Source organism: Symphalangus syndactylus, chromosome 24 (genome assembly GCF_028878055.3).
Source record: "Symphalangus syndactylus isolate Jambi chromosome 24, NHGRI_mSymSyn1-v2.1_pri, whole genome shotgun sequence".
NCBI lineage: Eukaryota > Metazoa > Chordata > Mammalia > Primates > Hylobatidae > Symphalangus > Symphalangus syndactylus.
In genome coordinates this window covers 22,004,989-22,029,239 of record NC_072446.2, presented here as the reverse complement: position 1 = coordinate 22,029,239, position 24,251 = coordinate 22,004,989, and the positions used below count along the sequence as shown (strand labels likewise).

Below are 24,251 nucleotides of genomic sequence, written 5' to 3'. Positions count from 1 at the left end.
AATAAACATATTCTTTACTACTCTGAATCTAGTGCTGGGAAATTCTAAATCCTTCTTGAGGATTAACCACTTGTTGAAGTAAAGTTTTGGGTCCCAAGTAGGCTTGTGTCCCTGTCTCCTTCTCTTTACTTTTCAGATGTTTCTTCCTAGAGACTGAGGTATGTTTTACTTTTACAGATGAAGAAGGAAGCCTCGGCTGTGTTTGTGGCTTTTGTGGGTGAGCAACATCACTTGCAAAGATAAGATGAGCATAGCAAAACTAGGTTTTCAAAATAATTTTTAAAAATTTCTTGGTGATTAGAAAAGGAAAACTCTTCCCTTATCTCTGTTAAGAAACGTTTTTCGACTTTTTTCCTTTCTTAATGGATCTTTTATTGGCACATCTCTTCCTTTTGCAGAATCTTACTTAAAAGTCACCACGTTAAATTACAGCAAACAGCTTAGCTAATTTTTATCCAGATGGGCCCTGGTTACGGGATTGTACACTATTGCGAATTTCTTACAGGAAAGTGAACATCAAGTAGTTATTCCAAATAGAGTTCTCTTAAGAACGTGGGTTACTTAAAAATGTCTAAGGATGAAGTCATTTCTGAACATAACTTCACTCAAGAGAACAAATAAGCAAACTGCATTTAGCATAACATGGTAAATTAGCTTTAACTCTCCTTGATGTTTGAACATTTGTCACTGTTAACTGCTGTTTCACTTTTCAAATAATCAGGGCTTAGTTTGCTTCTGTAAGGATAAAGGAAAATACGCCTTCACTGAGTCATAAATATTTTTGTGGCTAACTTTTGCACAGAGAAAAGAGGCCTCTAAGAAGGTGCCCAGTGAATTTTTTTTTCTGGGGCAGGGAGAGAATATATCATTTTTTGGTTTGTTGTTGTTGTTGTCATTGTTTTGCTTTGTTGTTTCTACTCTGATCTGAACTGTATCTTGACAGCACTTTTGAATTAAGAACATTACTATTATTGTTCTCTACTACCTGGACCCCACCTCCCTGTTGCCAGAGTGTTAAGGATCATCCTCCGAGGTGGGGTGAGGCAGAATGGGGCCAAGATCAGAAAGTTACATTAAGCTACATCAGGTTTATACAAGTACAAAACCAAATTTTTGGAGCAGTCCCCAGCATACAAGCTGGTTTAGCCACACCTGAGGGTTGCTCTTGAATATTCCTTGGGAATCCACATCCCTAGAATGCTGGGTTTCAATGGGCCCTTCAGGCACCTATCATGGTGTCATTTCTGAGCATTTCTAAATATTCCTTCATATCTTACTGACAGTTTTTCTTGAATAAATCTTAGGAATATTAGTGCCATTATCAGTATTTCATTTGGTCTGTTCACACCACAAATAACTACCCAGGTCTGCTACTTGCCCCTATTTCTCTACCTGCTAATGAAAATGCTTTTGAAAGTTTGAGTAACAATATTGGAGTGTGCACAGTGGTATTGGTAGGTTCTGTACTCATCCTTAACCACTTGTTTTCATCTTTTGTGAGCTTGAAGTTTCTCCAAAAAATTTATCACAAAACTTACCAACATAGTTAATACACTCAGAGAATCACTGAAAAAGTAGATGTAGTTTAACAAACCCAGTGCCTTTTTTTCCTCATGAATACATATTTGTCAACTAAGCCTCATTTTGCAACTTGTTCCACTACTCGAATGGTGACAAACTTTGGGTTTCCCAATAGACTTGGAAGATGTTGCTTTTGAAAGTAGGAAATAGATGGCTTTAGAAGATAGAAGAATATTTTGGTTTGAAGTGGGAGCGTGGTATGTCCTTAGCTGTCTGTGAAATGCAGCTGAAGATGGGTGTGGGCCTTCATCTGCATTTCCCATCTTCAGTTTGAGGAGGTAGTTACCCTTCTAACCACTTAAGAACTGCATGGTACATGCTGTTTTATTTCCAGGGCAAAACTGTGCTCCCGTAGTTTCCCTGGTGCTTGCCTTCACGTTAATACAGTTTCATCGTTTGGCAGTGTTTATGTGCCAGGGTCCATGTTAGAAGGAGGAAAGGTATAGTGAAGTTAAAGGGTGCAGTTGGCCTCCCACCTTTAGTTTTGTAAGTGCCTTTAAAGTTTGATTTTTGTAGGTTGATCATAAGGAAGTGATAAGTATGTTAGGTTATTTGTGGTTTGAGCTAATTTTAGTCTCTTTTTACAGCTTGCTTTGTATCCTCTGCCATTAAAACATGCTTTCTAGAAAGACAACTTTTGAATGTAGGACACAGTCTATATTCTATACTTGGCTACATTTCAAAAAATATTTTCTCAGTACTTTGGAAGTTGGACAGTTTGAAGCATAGTGACAGTATTTAAAAATCTTTTATTCCGGCCGGGCATGGTGGCTCACGCCTGTAATCCCAGCACTTTGGGATGCCGAGGTGGGTGGATCCCTTGAGGTCCAGAGTTCAAGACCAGCCTGACCAACATGGTGAAACCCTGTCTGTACTAAAAATACAAAATTAGCCGAGCGTGGTGGTACATGCCTGTTATCCCGGCTACTCAGGAGGCTGAGGCAGGACAATCGCTTGAACCTGGGAGGCGGAGGTTGCAGTGAGCCGAGATCATACCATTGCACTACAGCCTGGGTGACAAGAGTGAAACTCTGTCTCAAAAAAAAAAAAAAATTCAATGATTTCTTTGCTTTGTGACACTTCTACTTTTCCAGCAAGTAAATTATATTCTTTCATACAGGTATGAAATTCTCGTTCCAAGCTAGTGGTTAAAAAGGCACAGTTGATATTAGAGGATTTTTAAAAGATTATGACCACGCCTGCAATGTACTGAAGCAAGGCTTTGCTAGGCTGTGTATAGAAAACCTTCCCCAGCCTGTGCCCTTGGTTGATAGAACATTTTGCTCCTAAGGGTAGGTGCCTGTATCTGTCTCCAGTACTGGTTAGTTTCACACAGAACAGTTGTGTTTCAGAGCTTTAGTCTCAAGCTGCCCTGCTCCCCTGAGTCAGCCACCCTGAACATGTGCACTCACAGGAGGGGACATGTGAGGTCATGGAAGAAGAAGACTCAGGAAACCAGGTTTGGGTTCTGACTCTGCCTTTGACTGTTGTGGGATTTTGAGGAGTTACATACAGGATCTGTAAAATGTAGTCATTAGACTAGACTAGACAGCCATGTAGCATTACCTAGATCTAACTTTCTACAAAGACATGGTCACAGGAGGAAACCAGAGGGTGGGGTGATCTTTCTGGAAAAATTGGGGCTTCGTGCCCTACTCATGCTAGATTTGGTAGCATTATATGGCTGTTCCTGATCCCCCTAATCTAAAAGTGGGACAGAACTTTAAAATTTCATATTAACTCAAAACTTAAAAAAACCCATTATTTCCTTAAAAGTAATAAAGTGCCGTGTGGGGGCATAAGTCACATTATATTTTAAAATTCCTGAATGCCACATGGATGAATGTAGTTCCTTTTGAAATTCTTCTTTTGTCTAAAGAGGAATGTTGGATTTTGTAATTGGACTAAAAAATCTTCCATTTGAGAGAGAAACACAGTCTGCTGCGTGTTCTACCCTTGTTCAGGATAAAACCCACTAATAGCTAACATTTATTGAATTCTGTGTTGTGCCTCAGGCACTGTGCAAAGTCCTTTACATGCAGTGCTATTTATTATATACTGTCAGTTGGTCTATAACAGCAGGAAATGTTTCAAGAGGACAATGAGGTCTCAGGCCCTCAGTCTTCTCCTGTGTCCTGGATTCAGCTTCACAATAGCACTATGGCAATGTGGCCACTGCTTCAGCTTCCACATACATGGCTATGAAGAGAGACAGGGGATTGTGCTAAGCCTTCCCGATTTATTAGGACACAGGAGGAGAGAGTTTGTAATTTTTGACCTTTGCCTAGTTTTCTAACCTCTTTCCTAGATGTCACAAATTGGCCACCCACAGTCATATTTTGCTTGCTTCACACAATGTTTTTTAAAAAAGAGAAGAGTTTAATTTGTGCCATTGTTTATAAATGAATCAGGAGAAATGACATGCAACTCTGGATTCTGGCCTCTCTTGAGAAATCTGAAAATCACACCGTCTGAGCTTACACTGGCAGTGGTCTGCTGGACTGAGGGACACAACTCCTTTTGGATGTACATGTGTGCGTTCCAGAGTTTACCACAGTCCCACAGTGGGTCACGCTGTCCTTGTCGGTGTACATTACCTAGCACTTGAGTTTGCAACCCCCTACCCCAAGCTGAGTTTTCTCAAGCTTGATGTTAACGTTATGTGATGCTTGGCCTTGTAGGTATTTGGTATATTATCATTAGATAAAATTGAAGCAAAGGGCTAAAGGTTTGGTGGCCTGAGGGAGTGCCCTTGACAGTAAAGTCTAGGATAAAATCATTGGCCAGGTACTCCTTCCCTTCCCGCCCTTCCTCTTTACTCTTTATCCTCAGCCGCCTTCTGCTATTTTGAGGAAGTTAGAAGCCACCACCATTTTTTCCCACCTCAGGCAACTGAGTGTGGCTGTATTTCTGTCCCATGTTCAGTTATTTCCAGGAACTATTTTTGATGACCAACTTGAAGTTACATTGGGTGGGCCTAATGGGAGCTGATAAAAGAATGACTTGACCAAATATGCTTGCACTGAGACGGCTACAAAGTAAGGTTTTTAATGACTTGCTTTGTGACTTGGTCAGGAGTGATACCATTTGTCATGTGTCTAACTTCATGACTAAATGGTTGCTCTACCTTAACCTCATAGCTATAATAAAAGAAAATAAATACATAGGTTGCAGGGAGGAATGTATCTTGTTAAAGGTCTCTCCCTTTTAGCAACAAAAGTACATATTATGTTGTAGAACATGCTTTTTCTTTTTTTTTTTTTTTTTTTTTTTGAGACGGAGTCTCGCTCTGTCACCCAGGCTGGAGTGCAGTGGCGCGATCTCGGCTCACTGCAATCTCCGCCTCCCGGGTTCACGCCATTCTCCTGCCTCAGCCTCTCCGAGTAGCTGGGACTACAGGCGCCCGCCACCACGCCCGGCTAATTTTTTTTTGTATTTTTAGTAGAGACGGGGTTTCACCGTGGTCTCGATCTCCTGACCTCGTGATCCGCCTGCCTCGGCCTCCCAAAGTGCTGGGATTACAGGCATGAGCCACCGCACCCGGCCGAACATGCTTTTTCTTTGATCCTTCTTGAACACCTGTTACTCTATAGAGGTATGTTGTGTATGGCAAATTAGAACAAGCAGTAGATAAGGATGATTCTTTACCATTATAACCCAGTCAAGGTCTTTGTCCTAAGTTTTGTACCTTTCTCCAAAGGGAAAGGTATTTGTATTTATTTATTTTTGAGGCAGAGTTTGGCTCTTGTTGCCCAGGCTGGGGTACAATGGCACAATCTCGGCTCACTGTAACATCCGCATCCCAAGTTCAAGTGATTCTCCTGCCTCAGCCTCCCGAGTAGCTGGGATTACAGGCGCCTGCCACCATGCCCAGCTAATTTTTTTTTTTTTTTTTTTTTTTTTTTTTTTGGTATTTTTAGTAGAGATGGGGTTTCATCATGTTGGCCAGGCTGGTCTTGAACTCCTGACCTCAGGTGATCCACCCGCCTCAGCCTCCCAAAGTGTTGGGATTACAGGCATCAGCCACCGCCTCCGGCCAGGTATTTGTATTTTTAATCTCTATGCCTTACTGTCTCAAATCAGGAGGATTTGGTGATTTATTGAATGTGGGGGAAGGGGAAGAAGAGGAAATGGGAGGAATGTTCCAGATTAGGGAAATAGCTAGATGGAAGATGCAGCTCCAGGTGCTGTGGGGATGCTCAGGAAAAGGTATCTAATTGGGATTGGGAGCAGGCAAAACAAATAAAGGATAGTGTATAAAGGTAGTATCTAGTTGAAGTTCTGAAGGGCAAGGAAGAGTGAGCCTGTATGTTCTCTGAGCCTCTCCCTAATCTAGGATTCACTTCTTGTCCGTCTCTGTTCATATTGGGTCACCTAGGCTTGAAAGGGTAAGATCATATTTCACTTCCTTCCTCTTTGGTCTTAACCTTTCTCCACTACCCCCTCACACAATGCATATGCATAATTCTCTTATTGTATATATTTTTTCTCTCTTCCTTTTTATGTTTCCTCTGCCATTACTTTTAACCTTGACTGCCATATGGCCTCTAAACGCTTCCAGAAGGGTAGCCTAGTGGAGGTTATTCCATCATGTTCTTGAGCTCATGTGACCAGATAGTGAAGGCGTCTGGGTAGGTGTCTTCTCCAGGAGGGTGATATTTGTTTCATTGTAAATTTTGTAGCCCTAGAACACCAACAACAGTGCACAGTAATTAGTAGGCAGACAGTACAGGATTCATTGAAGTGAAGTGATAACTTTTATCCAAGTATGTATGCAGATAATCTTTGATTTGTACAAAAAAAAAATTATATTTTAATATGTAAAGATTTTTTAAAAGAATCTTCAAGTTTTAGCCTTCCCACTAGGAATGTATCGAAAACATGTGCCTAGCTCACTGACTTGCAGCCGCCACTATGAGAATAAAGGTCTCATTTAGTTGTTGTGAATTTTTAAGGGATATTTTCAATGTTGGTTGGTTTATCCCATTATGTGTTTTTTTTTTTTTTTTTTTTTTTTTTTTTTTTTGAGACGGAGTCTCACTCTGTCGCCCAGGCTGGAGTGCAGTGGCGCAATCTCGACTCACTGCAACCTCCACCTCCCGGGTTCAAGCGATTCTGCTGTCTCAGCCTCCTAAGTAGCTGGGATTACAGGCGCCTGCCACTACAGCCAGCTAATTTTTGGGATTTTTAGTAGAGACAGGGTTTCACCATGTTAGTCAGGCTGGTCTCGAACTCCTGACCTCATGATCCACCCGCCTTGGCCTCCCAAAGTGCTGGGATTACAGGCGTGAGCAACTGTGCCCAACCTGTGTGGTCTTGTTAGCAATTCTCAGTACACAGATAGCTTTGAGTGATTCTTTCAAGTAAAGTACCTTATTAAAAAACTCAAGTGTACTGATAATTATCTTACTTTTAACTGGCTGAGTGATAAGACTGAATTTTTAGGCACTGTAACACTTATGATTACACATTCTGATATTTTTATGGTTATTTATATTTATTTATTTTTGAGATGGAGTTTCGTTCTTGCTGCCCAGGCTGGAGTGCAATGGCACGATCTCGGCTCACTGCAACCTCCGCCTCCCAGGTTCAAGCGATTCTCCTGCCTCAGCCTCCTGAGTAGCTGGGATTACAGGCACCTGCCACTACACCCGGCTAATTTTTGGTATTTTTAATAGAGACAAGGTTTCACCATGTTGGCCAGGGTGGTCTCGCACTCCTGACCTCTGGCGATCCGCCCGCCTTGGCCTCCCAAAGTGCTGGGATTACAGGCATGAGCCACCGCACCTGGCCTGGTTACTTAAATTTAAATACAAACATTATATTGATTAATTCTGAATGATTTCCTGATTGCTCCCCGTTTACCATTCACACATTTATTAAATTCTTCCCTTGCCATATAGAAGCAGTCTCTCTGCCATATATGCCACATAGATAGCAGAACTAGCTGTCTGCAAACCATTGAAATTGTGAAAACATCTCCCCTTTTTTCCTGTTTCTAATTCTAGCTATGAGGATTATATATAGAAGTAGTCCTGGATTTGATTTTTTTTTAATAGTTGTTGACTACAAATCATTTAAACGTCTGAAAGGGGAAAGGTTTTCCTTAAAAATGAATGACAAAGGAGAATAAAAAGGTATTTTGACTATTTTTTTGAATGGTGAGGAGATTTTTTTTTCTCCTACTAGTTTTCTTTTGGAGTCATTTTTGTGTCACTGAGTGGATACCATGGAACATGTGGCAGAAGTAGATGTATGGGGTAAAAGAACCATAGTTCATAAGCTCCTTGACAGAATCACTGAAGTGTAGCCATTATATGGCCACACTGTTGCAGAGGGAGGCAGCGGTTTTGGAGAAGGGGATGAGGAATAATGAGTGATAAAAAGGCATCCTGGATAGAAGACCAAACTCTGGAGAAGACCCCAGTTTGTTGATTATGCTTTTGTTTTCTGATTTGCTGAGGAGAGTGAAAATGCCTGAGGGGTGCGGGGGAGCACATAGGGTGTGTGTGTGTGTGTGTGTGTGTGTGTGTGCACGTGCAGATTCTCTCTTTCACTGTATGTATTTGTATGCATGTATGTATCTTAGGACTTAAGCTTTCTAGTCAGTAAATTGCCATAGTGGGGAATTGCTTAATTGCTTGCCTTCTGTTATTGTATTTCATTTAATTTTATTTTTAATGATTTTTTTGGTGGGGTACAGGGTCTTACCATGTTGTCCAGGCTGGTCTTGAACTCCTAAACCCAAGTGATCCTCCCACCTCGGGCTCCCAAAATCCTGGGATTACAGGTGTGAGCCACCATGCCCAGCTTAGTTGTATTTTAAATGGGCCCATTTGCAGCACTCCCTACTCCCCTTAGTTTACCTGGCTCACAACCTGTCTTTCCATTTCAAGGCTTCTGTCACCCCTGGCCCATGTCAGTGCATTTGGGCAGCCCACCCAGCATCATCACTTCATGTCCCAGGGAACTTCCTGTTCCTCTCTTCCAGCTATTTCCCTCCCTGGCTGTTGAGATAGTCTCTACCTTTGACCTATTGTTAAGCTCAGACCTTTTGCTCTCTAGTTACAGCCTGTGTGCTGCCAGATTCCCTCGCTCAGTTACTTTCTCTAGTTTGGGTTTTCTCCTTCATTCAGATTTCCAGCTGTTTCTCTCTTCCCACCATGGCAGCCTCCTCACTTCCCTCCTTATGCAGCTGAGACTGTGGTCAGTCACTTCAGATGCTGCCTCTCCACTGTACTTGTGTCCATCTTCTTACCTACCACCTCTAGCCCTGGAGCAGGCTTGTCCCCTGTCTTTGTCTTCCTGGGCCCAGGCTCCTAAGTGCTGCTGGAAAAAAAATCTACCAGTATTGAGCCCCTAGAAATCCAGTCTTTAATCCCAAATCTGTCTCCCCCAGCATCTGGCCATCAGATCTAAAGCTTACTTGCCATCCTTTCCACCTCATTTCTCTCACAGGGGAAAAGGAGCCTTTGCTCCTAGAGTCTGCACTCCTGACCCCTTCCCATCTCGCCTGTTCAAGGCATCTTGCAATAAGGGGTTGGTGACTCTGAGGAATGGATCCCAGGCCCTCCCTGTTATCAGCTTATGTATGCCAGTTCAACATTCTCAGCTTCCTCCAGCCAAGACTGCCCCTCCAGCCACTGCTTTATACTCTCCTTCTCCGGCTGAAATTTTTGAAGTAAATAGGTCACTGTGCCCATCGTTCGTCTTCCAGTCACTCTGTGTGTTTATCTTCCAGGGAAGTGAGGCTCTATGCTACCAAGCCACTGAAATAATTTTTTTTTTTTTTTTCCCAGACAGAGTCTTGCTGTGTCACCCAGGCTGGAGTGCACGTGCCGCAGTCTTGGCTCACTGCAACTTCTGCCTCCCAGCTTCAAGCGATTCTTCTGCCTCAGCCTCCCGAGTAGCTGGGATTACAGGTGCCTGTCATCACGCCAGGCTAATTTTTTGTATTTTTGGTAGAGATGGGGCTTCACCTTGTTGGCCATGTTGGCATGTTGACCATGTTAGCCAGGCTAGCCTCAAGTGATCCGCCCACATCAGCCTCTCAAAGTGCTGGGATTACAGGTGTGAGCCACCGCACCTGGCCTGAAATAATTCTTGACAAGATCTGCTTCCTTGTTACTAATATAGTGGATATTTTGCATCCTAATTTTAATGCAGTTCAGTGTGGTAGACTTGTATTTGCTTATTGAATATTCTCTTCCCTGTTTTAATAACTATTTTTTCCTTTTCTTTTATATCTCCTGCTTCTCTAGCTAGTCCTAAACCTCACTCGTCGGTGTCTTCTCTCTTTATTCCTGAACTTGAGGAGTTCCTACAGGGTTTACCCCATCTGCTGCTTTCATTTAGCCCTTTTGTTCTTTTTGAGCCATCTGATTCACTCACCCAAGAAGTAGCATTGGCCCTTGTATTCAGAGTGTGCACACATACACCGTGCACTATGGGACAGCCTTCAGAGGCACTTTGTTCCTGAAATTGTGGTGGTCTTTGCCTCTCATGGAGCCTTGCATATGCTGTTTCCTCTGCCTGGAATATCCTACCTTCTACTTAACTGATTCTTGTTCTACTTTCCAGTCACATTTTGTACATTTCTTTTGGGATGCTTTCTCTGATTTCCCCTTTCCACAGGTCCAAGTCAGGTGCCTCGTCTAGGTACTCCCATGGCCGTCTGAAGGCCGCCTTTCATAGCACCATGTCTGAGTATACTGTAACAACATGCATTGCTCTGTAATAGACTGTTTACTTACCTATTGCCAAGTAATCTATCAAATCTTATAAAGGGCGAGGCTGCTTTTGTTCTAGTCATTTGTATCTCTTAGTACCCAGTATAGTGTTTGGCATATAGAAAATACCCAACAAGGCCAGTCACGGTGGCTCACACCTGTAATCCCAGCACTTTGGGAGGCTGAGGCGGGCGGATCACTTGAGGTCAGAAGTTTGAGACCAGCCTGGCCAACATGGTGAAACCCTGTCTCTACTAAAAATACAAAAATTAGCCAGGCGTGATGGCGGGTGCCTGTAGTCTCAGCTACTTGGGAGGCTGAGGCAGGAGAATCACTTGAACTGGGGAGGTGGAGGTTGCAGTGAGCTGAGATCACTCCACTGCACTCCAGCCTGGGTGACAGAGCGAGACTCCATCTAAAAAAAAAAAAAAAAGAAAATACCCAATAAGTAGTTCCTGAATGAATAGATGAGAACGCTGTTTAGAAGGTTCATGAATTGGAAACTGTGATTGCTAGGGAGGCTTTGAGTTTATGGTATTGTGTTGAACCATGTGTTACCCAGGATCAATTTAGATTTTACACTTTGTTTTCTCTGTTCCTTTTTATATTAATTTTCTATGTGTGGTGTTTTCCCCCCGTGAGATTGTATACCATTTCTCAGTGAGAACTGTGTGTAATGCTTGGTGGCTCCCTCACGGTGCCTTGCATGGAATTGGACTTCATTTCAGTGGATCTAATCCCAGTTATGTTAATGCTCGATGGAGCTAAGTCTCATCTCAAAGCAGTCCATGTCTTCATCAGCTGGCCCTGCCTCCATGCCCTGCACAGACCATGCCACTCTGGAGAGGTAGTTTCTCTGTGGTTTATTAGTCTTGTGTTCCAGTGTGCTGGCCAAGTATGAGAGACATCAGTGGTATGAGAGAGTCTCTCTCACTCAAACTTCGTAGGTTTTGTAGCTGGGACTGACCAGTGCTGACAGGAAATAGAGGCATTTATTAAAAGCCAGAGATGAAATTTTCAACTTGCAGGAAGCAAAGCTCTTGTTAGCATATGATTTTGTGGTGGGTTTGGTAGTCCAGTATAAAAGTAAAAACTGGATGACCATGGGAGGAGCATGCTTGGGTCTCCAAAGTTAGATCATTTTTCCTAAGTAATTTGTCTTTAGACTTTCACTGGTTTGGAATTTCCTGAGATTTTGATCTTGCCAGAAAGTTTATAGCAAAAGTTCTAAGCAGATGACACTTTTGCATCTGAAACCAAATCATTGTTTTTGTTTTTAACTTTTTTCTTAATGTATTATCCTTAGTTCAGCCCTGAAGATTATTCTATTAGTTGTGGATCTCAACTTTCCCCCCATCTCCTGGATCTTTGTGAAATGAATGGTATTAATTGAATAGAGAAGGAAGATATAAACATAAACTTAGTCAAAAACTTGTTCTTGACTAGGCAAGTTGGGCTTTATAGCTTTGAGTTGATGACATGTCTATTCTTGTGAAAAAGGGATTTTTAGGGTTGGTTTGGCTTCTCGTTATATTTGATTTATTATTATTATCATTATCATTATTTTTGAGACAGAGTCTCGCTCTGTCGCCCAGGCCGGAGTGCAGTGGCTCAATCTCGGCTCAGTGCAACCTCCGCCTCCCAGGTTCGAGCGATTCTCATGCCTCAGCCTCCGGAGTAGCTGGGATTACAGGTGGGTGCCACTACACCTGGCTAATATTTGTATTTTTAGTAGGGACAGGGTTTCACCATGTTGGCTAGGCTGGCCTTGAACTCCTGATCTCAGGTGATCCGCCTGCCTTGGCCTCCCAAAGTGCCGGGATTACAGGCGTGAGCCACTGTGCCTGGCAGGGAGTCTTATAGAAGCTGTTGTGGACAGTGTGGGAAGTAGTGAGCCTTTGTATTCCAGTATGCTGGGCTCCACCGTGCTTGCTCCGGCCCCCCCAGTCACTCTCTGTGTGTTACTGAGTCCCCACCCACAGCCATACTTTTGTCCTGCTTCTCTCCTTACCATCCTTTCCCTGCATGGCCACCACAGCTACCACTAGCAATTACTGACACGTGGGATCTTAGGGCTACTTCCCTATAAGGCTGCAGGGCATGTGGTGTTGGCTACGCACATGGTAACCATGGTAGCCCTGTGGTTCTCCACATGTGCGCCTTGTGACCTGGGATTGGCTGCAGACTAGTAATAAACTGCGTCTCCTGGTATCAAATCTGTCTGTAGTTGTACTTTCTACCTCTGTATTTAAGGGGAGATCTGTAACCTACCAATGCCAGTTGAAGAGGATGGATGATAGAGATGTTAATAAACAGCTGAAAAACTACCTACAATAGCCTGCAAAATAGAACAGCATGTTTTTGTGGCAAAACTTTGTGTCCATGAGTTTGTTTTTTAAATATCCTCATATAATCTGTTTTAAATCGAGAGGCTTTGGGTAAAAGCCATGGCTAGTCTTATGTGTCATGGAGTACCTAGCTTGTGAGGTTCAGGTTTATTATTTACAGAGTGTCCCCTTAAATCTTCTTTGGGTCGGTTCAGAGAATGATGCTCAGATGGACTTTTTTGGCTGACACGGAGTCAAAATGGTAATCAAGCATGAAAGTACAGACAGTCCTTAACGCACAAATGTGTCATGCTTGAAAAGTTGGAAAGTTGGTTTTCTGGAGCTCTGATTGTATTTTCCTGTAGAATCCGTGTTGTGAATGGTGGTTAAATCCCAAATAAGTCCGTAGAACCTATATAATCTGGCACATAACCTGCAGTATTCCAATTAATATGTAATTCCCCCATAGAACTATGATAATGATTTCTATGTATGGTATTTAATATTATACATAATAATGATTGTATGAATAAAAAACATTCTGGGCTCCATGTGGACGATGGGGGGTGTGTGTGTGTGTGTCTGTCTGTGTGTGGGTGGGTATGTATTCATAGATCCCTTTTCCTGCAATCCTGGCACTGGAATTGGTTTTATCATTTCCAATTAAGTTTCATTCCCATGAATTTTGGAGTACAGACTGGGTTCAGGGATGCAGGGCATAGATTAGAGCCCTGAGAAATAGGATTAGGCTGGAATTGCTGGGGTGGAGATCAGTAGCTTCCAGGAACACTTTTTGGGCCTGGCTGTCTTCATTATCCCCTTTTGTTTTCTCCTGGGGTCTGCAGGTGTTGCCATTTTGTTCCTCTAATACCACTTTTTTTTTTTTTTTTTGCTTTTGACCAGGGTTTTTGCCTCTGGTCTACAACCGAATATCCTGTCAGATTCTCCTGATTTTGAAATAAATATATAGTTTTTTTTGAGGTGTTCTAGCGAATTTCTAAATCTAAATGTTGTGGCAGAGTTATTACATACTAATTTTGCTATGAGAGGTTGTAGAATCCCAGATGACTGATCTTGTAAACTGTACACGCATTTCCATCTAATTCTCCGTTGTATATCATGTTGCAGAAAATAACAGCCTCTAGAGTTTACATTGCCTCCCTTGACTATATTTCTTATTTAAGATTAGTTTTCAGATAAGACCTTTTCATGGCAGTACATAACTGTACAGAGGGCTTCCAACTTGTCTTGGGAGCTCTCATCTCTGGGAGACATCACATTACACACTGCCCCCCGCCCCCTGCCCCCAGCCTGGATGCACTCAGCCTGTACCCCATTTCTGTCCTCAGCCAAACGCTGCTGAAATGCAAGAGCATTCGATTGCTAGCCGATGAAGATGGAGACTAAGGGATTTCCATGTAGAAGCCCGTTCTTTTCAACTGGCTCTTTTCAGCTGGCTCGTCGAGAGCTGGAGGCCCCTTGCTTGTTCACATGAGGCTTTTTGTCCCTAACTTGGTGGCTGCTGTTTCACTTCTCAGCAGAAAGGGGCACCCTTGCCCCCCCCCAGAAAGGAAGATTTGATATACCACTTCTGAAAGGTTCAGTCTGGCATCACTCTAACCAAGAAGATAGGTCAGGTGAGGCTGGAGGTGGAACAGGGCTGCTCCCTAGAACTCCAGATTGTTCCACAAGTGCCTTCTGGCAGAGAATGATGGAAGCTTCCGTGATTTTTTTTTCTCCTTAATAGTTATGAGCACAGAAGAGGAGCAGGTTGGCTGTAGAAGCTGTCGTATTTTTTATTTTTGTTTTTGAGATGGAGTCTTGCTCTCTTGCCCAGGCTGAAGTGCAATGGTGTGATCTCAGCTCACTGCAACCTCTGCCTCCCAAGTTCAAGCGATTCTCCTGCCTCAGCCTCCTGAGTAGCTGGGAATTACAGGCATGCACCACCATGCCCAGCTAATTTTTGTATTAGAGACAGGATTTCACCATGTTGGTCAGTCTGGTTTCGAACTCTTGACCTCATGATCTGCCCACCTCAGCCTCCCAAAGTGTTGGGATTACAGATGTTAGCCACTGCACCCGGCCGAAGCTGTCATATTAAATAGCACTTTCTGCTTTTAGCAAATTTAATCCAAATGAGACTTTAGATTTTCTTGCTCTGACTTACCAGCAGTTCCTTGAAACACGTTTAATTATTTTTGCCAGAAAATCACTCAAGCACTTATGCTATTTTTTTACCCTGTGAAAATATGCTACATTATTTTAAAATATATCAGAATTCAGTTACCCATAGGATTTTATGTGTTTTCTAATGTATTCTGTAAGCTTTCTGCTGCTTTTGTTTGGAGGGTGTATTTTGTAATGTAGAGGACTGCTTTATCTGCTTGTAAGCTTGATTTTTGTTTTTACTGTAATGCTTTTTTTCTTTTGCTGTATTGAGAAATACATTGAGTAATTATAAAGTCAATGGCATGTTTATAAGTTAATATTTGTATCTATTCCTTAGTTACTCTAACTCAAAACCTAAAGTAATGTTCAACTCTAGTTTACTCTGACATCCAGTTGACTGCCAAGTCCTCCAACTTAATTCTTATCCTTTTTTTTTAAAGAGACGTGGTCTTGCTTTGTCACCCGGGCTGGAGTGCAGTGGTGCAATCATAGCATACTGTAACCTCAAATTCCTGGGCTCAAATGATCCTCCCACGTCAGCCTCTGGAGTAGCTGGGGCTACAAGCTCATGCTACCATGCCCAGCTAACTTTTTATTTTTATTTTTTGTAGAGACAGAGTCTCACTATGTTGCTCAGGCTGGTCTTGAACTCCTGGCTTCAGGCGGTCCTCATATATTGGCCTCCCAAAGTGCTGGGATTACAGCCCAATTTTATTCTTGGGATGTATGTCTGAAACACTTTCCTTCACTTCCTTCCCATGCCTTAGTTCAGGCCCTTCTCATCTGTGGTCTTCAAAGTCACCTTCAGCTGGTTCAGGTCCTTCCTTTCTGCTGTATCTTTCATGGGAGAACATGTGATGTATCACCGTCCTTCTTGAAAACTTCTATTCCCCATTGATGAGGGTGTTACCTCCAGATTCCTAACACAGGTGCTGAAGGCAAGTCTGGATAAAGGCACTCCCTTGATCTCCTGGCCAGGCCCCCGTACACCTGCAGCACATGCTCCACATTCTGTCTTTACTGATGCTATGTCTTTTGCCTGTGGAGCCACCCACCATTCTGTTCATAGCCCCTGCCTCAGTGGAGCGCGTGCTTCCCTCTTCCTACACTGAGCTGTCCTTTCTATTGAATCCCCCCTTTTTTGTGGTATGGGAAATATTTTATTATGAATACTCTTTCTCTGTTGCCTCTGTGATCACATTAACTTTGCTCTAATTCGCCTTAGGACTCCATCTGCCTAGGGGAAAGTTAGGATTTGGTTACAGAAAGCAAGCTGCTAGAAAGAACACTGTTTAGCTTCTGACAGGCAAAATAGGATTTTGCAGCATGCTCTTCCTTTTTAATGCTTAGACATTTTATATGAATTAATATTTTTATTTGGTTGCTTATACATTACTTTCTTTTTAGCTAGAATGTGAACCCTATAGGAACATGGGATTGCCTTTCACATCTTTGTATCCTCAGTACCTAATGTTCAGTCACCCTATGGGCTTGTGTCATACATACATTTAGCCTTCCTTAATTAAACCATATGTACTGCTCCCCATCCCCCACCCCCAAAAAGAGAGAAAGAAATTCCTTGAATACCACATTGCCAATATCAAACCACACCTTGATATCCTCTGGGGAAAGGGAGGTGTCAGTTGAAAAGAGAAAAGAGGTTAAAATCTAGGCATTAAAGTGTCTAAGGCTTAGATGCTGGCAATTTAAGGTATGTTTTCCTGAGGTTAATTTTGATTGTGTGCAAATTTTACCTCATATCTAACTATAGGATTTAATCACCTCATAAGATGGGATACCTTCATAAATCCTTCAGAAATGTTTGTGAAATTAAATAAAGCCTTACTGAAGACTCAGCTCTTGAGAGTCATCTACCTACCTAACAGTTATTCTTGAACAGAAGAGTCTTACTTTTCCCTATAAAGCAGTGTGATAGCCATCTGTATATTCATATAATTTATGTTGGCGCTTACTTGATTAAAAATGTATTCCGTGACTGCAGTTGCCAGGCGGTGTGCTGATCAGAAACGCGTACCCATGGCCTCTTTTATAGTTATAAGAGGAAGACCAACCTGAAACAGTCACACAAATGATTAATTTTAATTGTGGAGGAGTGCTGGGAAAGAAAAATAAAAGATGCAATGCAAGTGTTTACAAAGGAGCTTTGAGCTTGTTTGAAGTGGTCCTTGGGCACTTAAGCAAGGCCTAAAGAATGATGTGATTAGAAATGGCTTAGCAATTTTAAAGAACACAGGGAAGGCATGTGGCCAGAACATTGGTCCCTAGAGCACATCGCCTCCTGACATACCATTCCCTTAAGTTAATGTTTTACCACTATACATAGGCCCTCCACTTTGTTTACCCAGATTTTTTTAATTTTAAGGATGTTTTTAATAATTTAAAATCCTGTAATTTGTTGAACAGTCCTGTATTCCCTTTACTTATATTTCCTTGAGATTTTATAAAATATTTTTTACATGTCCCAAGTCTTGATTGTATCTTTTTACCTCTTGTTAAGAAATACTTATTTTTCTATTTTTATACTATATTTCATGTTTACTGTAGAAAACAAAAAAAGTAAAATTTTTCTTTATTCCTATCACTGCAACTTATAAGCACTCTAAACATTTTGATCTGTATTTTGCCAATCATATATTTTAGTTAAAATTGTTGTTGGCATAATTGTAGATTCCTGTGCAGTTGTAAGAAATAATACAGAGCCGAGCACAGTGGCTCACGCTTGTAATCCTGACACTTTGGGAGGCCGAGGCAAGCGGATCATGAGGTCAGGAATTTGAGACCAGCCTGGCCAACATGGCGAAACCCCGTCTCTACTAAAAATACAAAAATTAGCTGGGTGTGGTGGCGGGTGCCTGTAATCCCAGCTACTTGGGAGGCTGAGACAGGAGAATGGCGTGAACCCCGGGGGGCCGAGCCTGCAGTGAGCCGAGATGGTGCCATTCCACTCTAGCCTGGGCAACAAGAGCAAGACTCCATCTCAAAAATAATAATAATAATAAATAAATTTAAAAAATAAAACAGATCCCATGTGCACTTTGCCTAGTTCCCCCATCCACTGCCCATAACATTTTGCAGAACTACAGTACAGTATCACAAGCATGATACTGACATTGATACAGTCTGCTCGTCTTATTCATATTTCCCCAGTTTTACTCGTATTCACGTGTGTATGCATTGTGTTTTCAATACTCTTTTACTAGTAAAGCTGTTTTTAATGTGATTCAATTCTAGGTTGTTTTGTTCTGCCCTCAAAAAGCATTCCCTCTCCTAATCACATCTCCCTCATACCCTTGTATGTTTTCTCTAAACTTATTTTAAGAAAGCAGCTACCTATAAGAGAAATAATGAGATTGAAAACAGAATTGCCGATCTGCTTGTACTTTATCAGCCTATTGATTGTTTAGATACGGTTTAGCCAGTTTATAGTTACCCTGGGTGCTGAAAGGTATGCTGGATGATACCTAACCAACAGAGAACCATTGAATGCTGTTCAAAATGGACCGAAGCATCAGCAATGTCTGAAAAAGGCCTGACAGTAATGTACATGTCAAGTGGCCTGTAATTTAAGCAGAGTAGAGTAAGTAGAAGAATAAACCTGGGGAAAGTACCAGCAACAAAGGAGGCTTTGAGCTCTTGCTCTCCATCTTGAGTGGATGTTGTTCTCAGGTGGTAATAGGCCGTCGAACTTTCTCCACTGGCTGCCTCTCTGGGGAACAAATAACCGAAAAGATATTCACCACCCTGGTTGGTACAGAGGTGGTCAGTTGATTTATACTTCCTGGTTTTCAGTGTTGCTTGAATTTTCTAAATGGAAACACGGTACCTTTATAATCAGAAAACAATCCCGAGTTTTGATTTGAGGATGTTGTAAAAAGTAAAAAAAAAATAGACATGTGAAAAGGAAGTTGTGTTAGAATATTTGGAGTTGAGAAAGCATGAAAAGGACAGAAGAGAAGCTGGTTGTCAGGTTGCATGGGGTAGCTACAAGCACACTGACCAGAAAGTCAGCTGGAAAAAAATGTAGAAACAGGAGATAAAACGGCCAAGGGGCTATACAAGCAAACAGCAAGGACCTGAGAAGAAAAACTAGTTAGGTGTGACTGTCAGAGTCATGTGTACAGTGTGATCCTATCTGTGTAAAAACAAGCAGTAAGAATTCGCTATTTACGTTTGCGTGTGTTTGGAGAAGAGTAGGGAAGAGTAGGCACTGCCAGACTGTGAACACTGGTTAGGTTATTGTTATATCTTTGTATTATATACACTGGACATGTTATTTGTATAATATGAGAAGAAATTTTATAAATCATTAAATCTTTTGGTATTTAGGAACATTTGTGTTTTCTAATAGTTGCTTCTATACTATTATCTTTATTATATGCCCTTCATCTTCTCAGTGTTTGGCTGTTGTTGTGATTCCCTTTTGTGAGCAGTGTTGAAGTTAGCTAATATTCATTTCTTCTCCCTTCTTTCACCCTCCTCCAGAGTCTGATTTGAAGTATTCCTAGCTGCTACCTATAAAACCAATAAGCAAGATTGTTTTACTTTTCACAAACTCGTCCTGTTCTGTGCCCCTGCCTCGGACATAGCTGTAGTATAGAGTGTTGTCTCCCTTACATCCTTCTATCTTAGACCTACTAGTAAATATTAATGCTCACTCTAAGTTCTTCTCAATTCTTTTTTTTTTTTTTTTTTGAGGCAGAGTTTCGCTCTCATTGCCCAGACTGGAGTGCAACAGCACGATTTTGGCTCACTGCAACCTCCACCTCCCAGGTTTAAGCCACTCTCCTGCCTCAGCCTCCCGAGTAGCTGGGATTACAGGCACGTGCCACCACGCCTGGCAAATTTTGTATTTTTAGTAGAGACAGGGTTTCTCCATGTTGGCCAGGGTGGTCTCAAACTCCCGACCTCAGGTGATCCACCTGCCTCAGCCTTCCAAAGTGCTGGAATTCCAGGCGTGAGCCACTGCGCCCAGCCTCTTCTCTCAATTCTTCCTGAAGCTCTTTCTGCACTAGATTCCTCAGGAAGGGCTTGTGGAAACAATATTCTGTGAATCAACAGTACACATTCATAATAGTTTGTCAGCAGCCTATTATTTTAAGGCCATTTGGTCTGTATATAAAAATGTTTGGATCACATTTTCTTTCTTTAAGGTAAATATGTTATTCTATTGTCTTCCGGTATAGAGCATTGCTATAAATATTTGACAGTCTAATTATCTTTTGCTTATAAGTGACTTAGGGTTTTTTGCCTATGTGCCCAAAGGATTTTTTCCCTCTTTCTTTTTCTTTTTTTTTTAAACAGACAGGATCTCACCCTGTTGCCCAGGCTTTAGTGCAGTGATGCAGTCATAGCTTACTGCAGTTTTGAACTCCTGGGCTTGAGGAACAAAGGATTTCTTTTAACCTTTTAATTCAAAGTCTAATCGTTTATTCAACCATGTCTTGGTGTTGGCTGTTTTGGGTTGTTCTCCCTGAAAAATCCATGTGCTCTTTCAATATGTAGTTTTAAATCTTTTTTTTTTAATTTCAGGAAAATCGTGAATTAGAGTTTTCCGTTTTTCGTCTGATACATTGCTTGGGTTTCCTTCTTCAGGAATTCAGCCTGTTATGTGTATGTTTGATCTTCTTTGCCTATCGTCTGTTTCTTTCACTTCCTCTCACTTTTTTTAACTTCATTTATTAAAATTTTTTTTTTTTTTTTTTTGAGACGGAGTTTCGCTCTCGTTCCCCAGGCTGGAGTGCAATGGCATGATCTCGGCTCACTGCAACCTCCGCCTCCCAGGTTCAAGTGATTCTCCTGCCTCAGTCTCCCAAGTAGCTGGGATTACAGGCATGCGCCACCACGCCCAGCTAATTTTTTGTATTTTCAGTAGACACAGGGTTTCTCCACGTTGGTCAGGCTGGTCTTGAACTCCTGACCTCGTGATCCACCTGCCTCAGCCTCCCAAAGTGCTGGGATTACAGGCGTGAGCCACCGTTCCCGGCCTTATTAAAAATTTTAAAAACATAAATTTAAACTTAACAGAAAAATTATGAGAGAGAAGGGGGTGGTGCCAGGCTCTTTTAAACAACCAGCTCTTACATGAACTCATAGAGTGAGAACTCATCACCATGAGGACAGCATCAAGTCGTTCATGAAGGATCTGCCCCCATGACCCAGACATCTCCTACTAGGTCCATTTCTAACATTGGGGATCACATTTCAACGTAAGATTTGGAGGGGGCAAAATTACAAACCATGTCACTCAGGGATTGGAGGAGCGAGTACCACCTACACTTTGGACTCAGGTAGAAAGGCAAAATATCCAGGAAATAAGCTGCTACCATCCAGGGTTCAGCAGAGGTGCCCATCAGCCTGCAAGTACTCAAGAGTCCAGCCTCTAGGGAGCTAATCATCATGGTGAGCTCTTCAAGGCACAGGGAGCTGGGAAGACAGTGCTTGCCACCCCTGCCTGAATAGTGTTTGCAGCAGAGAGTTCTGTTGTGTCTTGACTGGGTCCTCCTGCCACTGGGAATGCTGTGGATTATACTAGGTCTCTATCTGGCTTGTTTCAGGGCTCCATGTGAAAACCTTCTTGATATCCTAGCCATCCACCTGCTCAGTCCCTAGTTTGCAAGGAGGCTGTGGGGAGCCTAGATTCTGTGTCAGATAGAATGTACTACATTCCATCTCAGGAATGTACCACATCAGAAAACAGTGCGACCTGCAGGAGAAGTAGAGGTGAAGAGGCACATTCTTCCGAGAAATGTTTCTCTCAACACCCAGCATTCCCTGGATATCAGCAGGAAATTACTCACTGCTGGAAAATGCCCCATGAGCCTTCTGTTAAGGAGGTCAAGGAGAGAACAGAGAAAGTTCTCAAAGTTGACTTGGTCACTGGTACTTTCTTATGCGGTTCTTGTTTTGTTTGCCATCATCATCATCATCATGCTATGTCTATTTTCTCAATCCAAATCCACTGCTTTCACCTTGCTTCTTTCTGACCGGTTTGGCACACTCATTCAGTAAATCCTTACGGAGGGCCCAATGTCTGCATAATTGTGCTGTGCTGATGACCAAGCTAGACCTACGAGTGTCGGCTCCTTTGAGATGTACGGGACGGCTCATCTGTCATCTCTTCTGGGAAGCCTCTCCAGGCTTGATGAAGAGTGGCAAGATGTTTAACAGTTGTACATGTGTTCCATGTTCCTTTCTAAGAGCCTAGGCAAACCAGACCTGGTCGCAGGTCATCATAGTATGGCATGATCTTCCTCTCTCCTTTCTGACCTTTTGTGTGATGGCAAGAACCTACAGAGTGACACAAGCAGCAGGCTTCTGAGGTTGCTCTAGCCTCAGAAAGGCCATCCTTTCTCCACCCTGGCCCTCATTGCTGAGGTTTCCTTTGAAGCAGCAGTGCCGGAACAGACTAGGGGAAGCAGCTTGGACATAGCTATATGATTTATTACCACCCATTGAGGCCAACCAAAGTCAGCAAGGAGAGGTAGCAGGTCAGTGGTGCCTGGAAGCTTCCTCTTTCCTCTGCACCAGATGTGGCTGCTCTGCAGTTACTCCTAAATTTGCTACTCTCGTTTTTACTAGCCAACCTTGATGTTTTTCCCTTCTTCCTGTAGAATAGACTTCCCCTTTGATCAGTACTTTCTACTCAACACTATTTGTGGCCACAGTGGGAACTCATTGAGGACCGGGACCATGACATAACTACCTGACCCATCAACACTTGGCATAACTTGAAATGCAAGGACAAAAATTGGCTGCAAGTACAACGTGGTCTTCACTCTGAAGGTGATCCTTAAAACTTGGCTTTGGCATCATATTGCCTTAATATACGTAGGGGATTGGGTAAAACCAGTTACTTTAAAAGAGTTTTACAGTTCTGGCTTTCTAGCTATCTTGTCCTCTTAAGAGCACAAGATGAACGTATCTTAGTGAAATTGTATGTGGTTTGCTTTGAGTAACCTTGCGAAGATTGATTTTTAGCACAGTAGGAAAGACACGTTCTAATAGTGATTTTTTTTCCCCTGAGTTTATGTACTGCTGTTGCATGAAAATCTGACTAGATTTAACGTTGCTAAAGTTCTTTATTCATCCTGATTTTTGCAGGTCCTAGGGAAAGCTTTGTTTTCCTCTTAACCTAACTTAGATGTCATTTCATGAGCTTTGGAGGAAGAGTGTATAGCCAATTGTGTAATGTCTTTAAAGGATATTATCTCTGCAGTAGCTGTTTATAAGGCCTAAGTTATTCATGTAATAATAGTGACCCCAGATCTGTTTCTAGCAATATGTATATGGATTTTGGTTCCTATATAGTTTTAGTTGTGGCTTTGAGATATTGAGCAAGCCCTCTTAAGAAAGGATTTGGCATCCCTCAGCCTTCAAAAGCTTCTAAAAATTGATCATATATTATTAGCAAAGGTTTACTGCCTGCTTCCATTGTATGGACAATTTATTTTTTATGTGTTCCGTTCTAAGAAGGCAGATGACCAAAAGATCTTGCATCTGTTGCCCAAGGCTTGTGACTAGAGAGGAAAGAGATAAGAACACTTTTTAAAAATCCCATTTTACTAAATATGTTGAGGAAGTGGTAAGATATATTAATTTGTTGAGATTTTGCTATGTTTTGGCTATTATATGAAATAGATACTCTGAACATTGCTTCTTAATTAAATATATTTGATAAAATACAACTTGCTTCTCCTGGAGTTTAGAAGTCAGATAACTGCCATGGAGAGCTATGCTTTCTTTGTTTTAAAGATCTTCTTATGAACATGGTAAACAGAAACAATGTAACGTTTTCAATATTTTCTTGTATTTTACTACAAGTTCATACACAACATAAATATGGGGGAAGGGGGAAATGTTTATACCAGAGCCATCCTGCCCATTCTTTCCTTACAGAAGGACAAAGGAGCAGTATTTATTTTAACTACAAAAATACTGTTGTAGGTTTTTAAAATTCCTTATATTTTGATATCTTGTGTGCCTCTTGACCTTTAATTTGCTAAATAGTTGCAAAGAATGAAGGTAACCTGCATCATCTTCTTAAAAACCAACTCTATCTAATTACAATAGTTTGTCTATCTCTGAAAAAATAGTGATGTGTTCATTCTGAAATCAGAACTACCGGATGCAGCTGCATTTTGTTACTATTTGAATTTCGGGAGAGGGAGGAGGATGCAGCCTTTTGAGCTGCTGAAATACACAGACACAAAGAAGACACCAAGCATAGCAGAACTGTGTTAAGCTGACCAAACCAGAAGAAACACCTATTCTCAGCATAGTATGAGACGTAAAGGCAATATAATGGGCATAGTTGAAAATAGTAGAAGGAAAATAAACTCTGATGGTTTAACATTAAATGCTTTTTTAAAAAAGTGGTATTCCCATATTGAAGAAGAAGACTTTCCACTTCAGAAGCAATAAAGGA

General features: G+C 41.9%; 1 protein-coding gene across 3 annotated transcripts in view; it reads left to right on the top strand.

The window, feature by feature from the left end:
- PTPN1 (protein tyrosine phosphatase non-receptor type 1) overlaps positions 1-24,251 on the top strand; it is a 73,244-nt gene that overhangs the window by 8,120 nt on the left and 40,873 nt on the right. The window contains exon 1 of one of the 3 annotated variants that reach the window (XM_055266787.2): positions 22,591-22,609. The exons of the other annotated variants lie outside the window; for them this stretch is intronic. The gene's annotated coding sequence lies outside the window, so the exon portion shown is untranslated. Of the gene's footprint in view, positions 1-22,590; positions 22,610-24,251 lie in introns of those variants that run through there. 3 annotated transcript variants of the gene reach the window in all.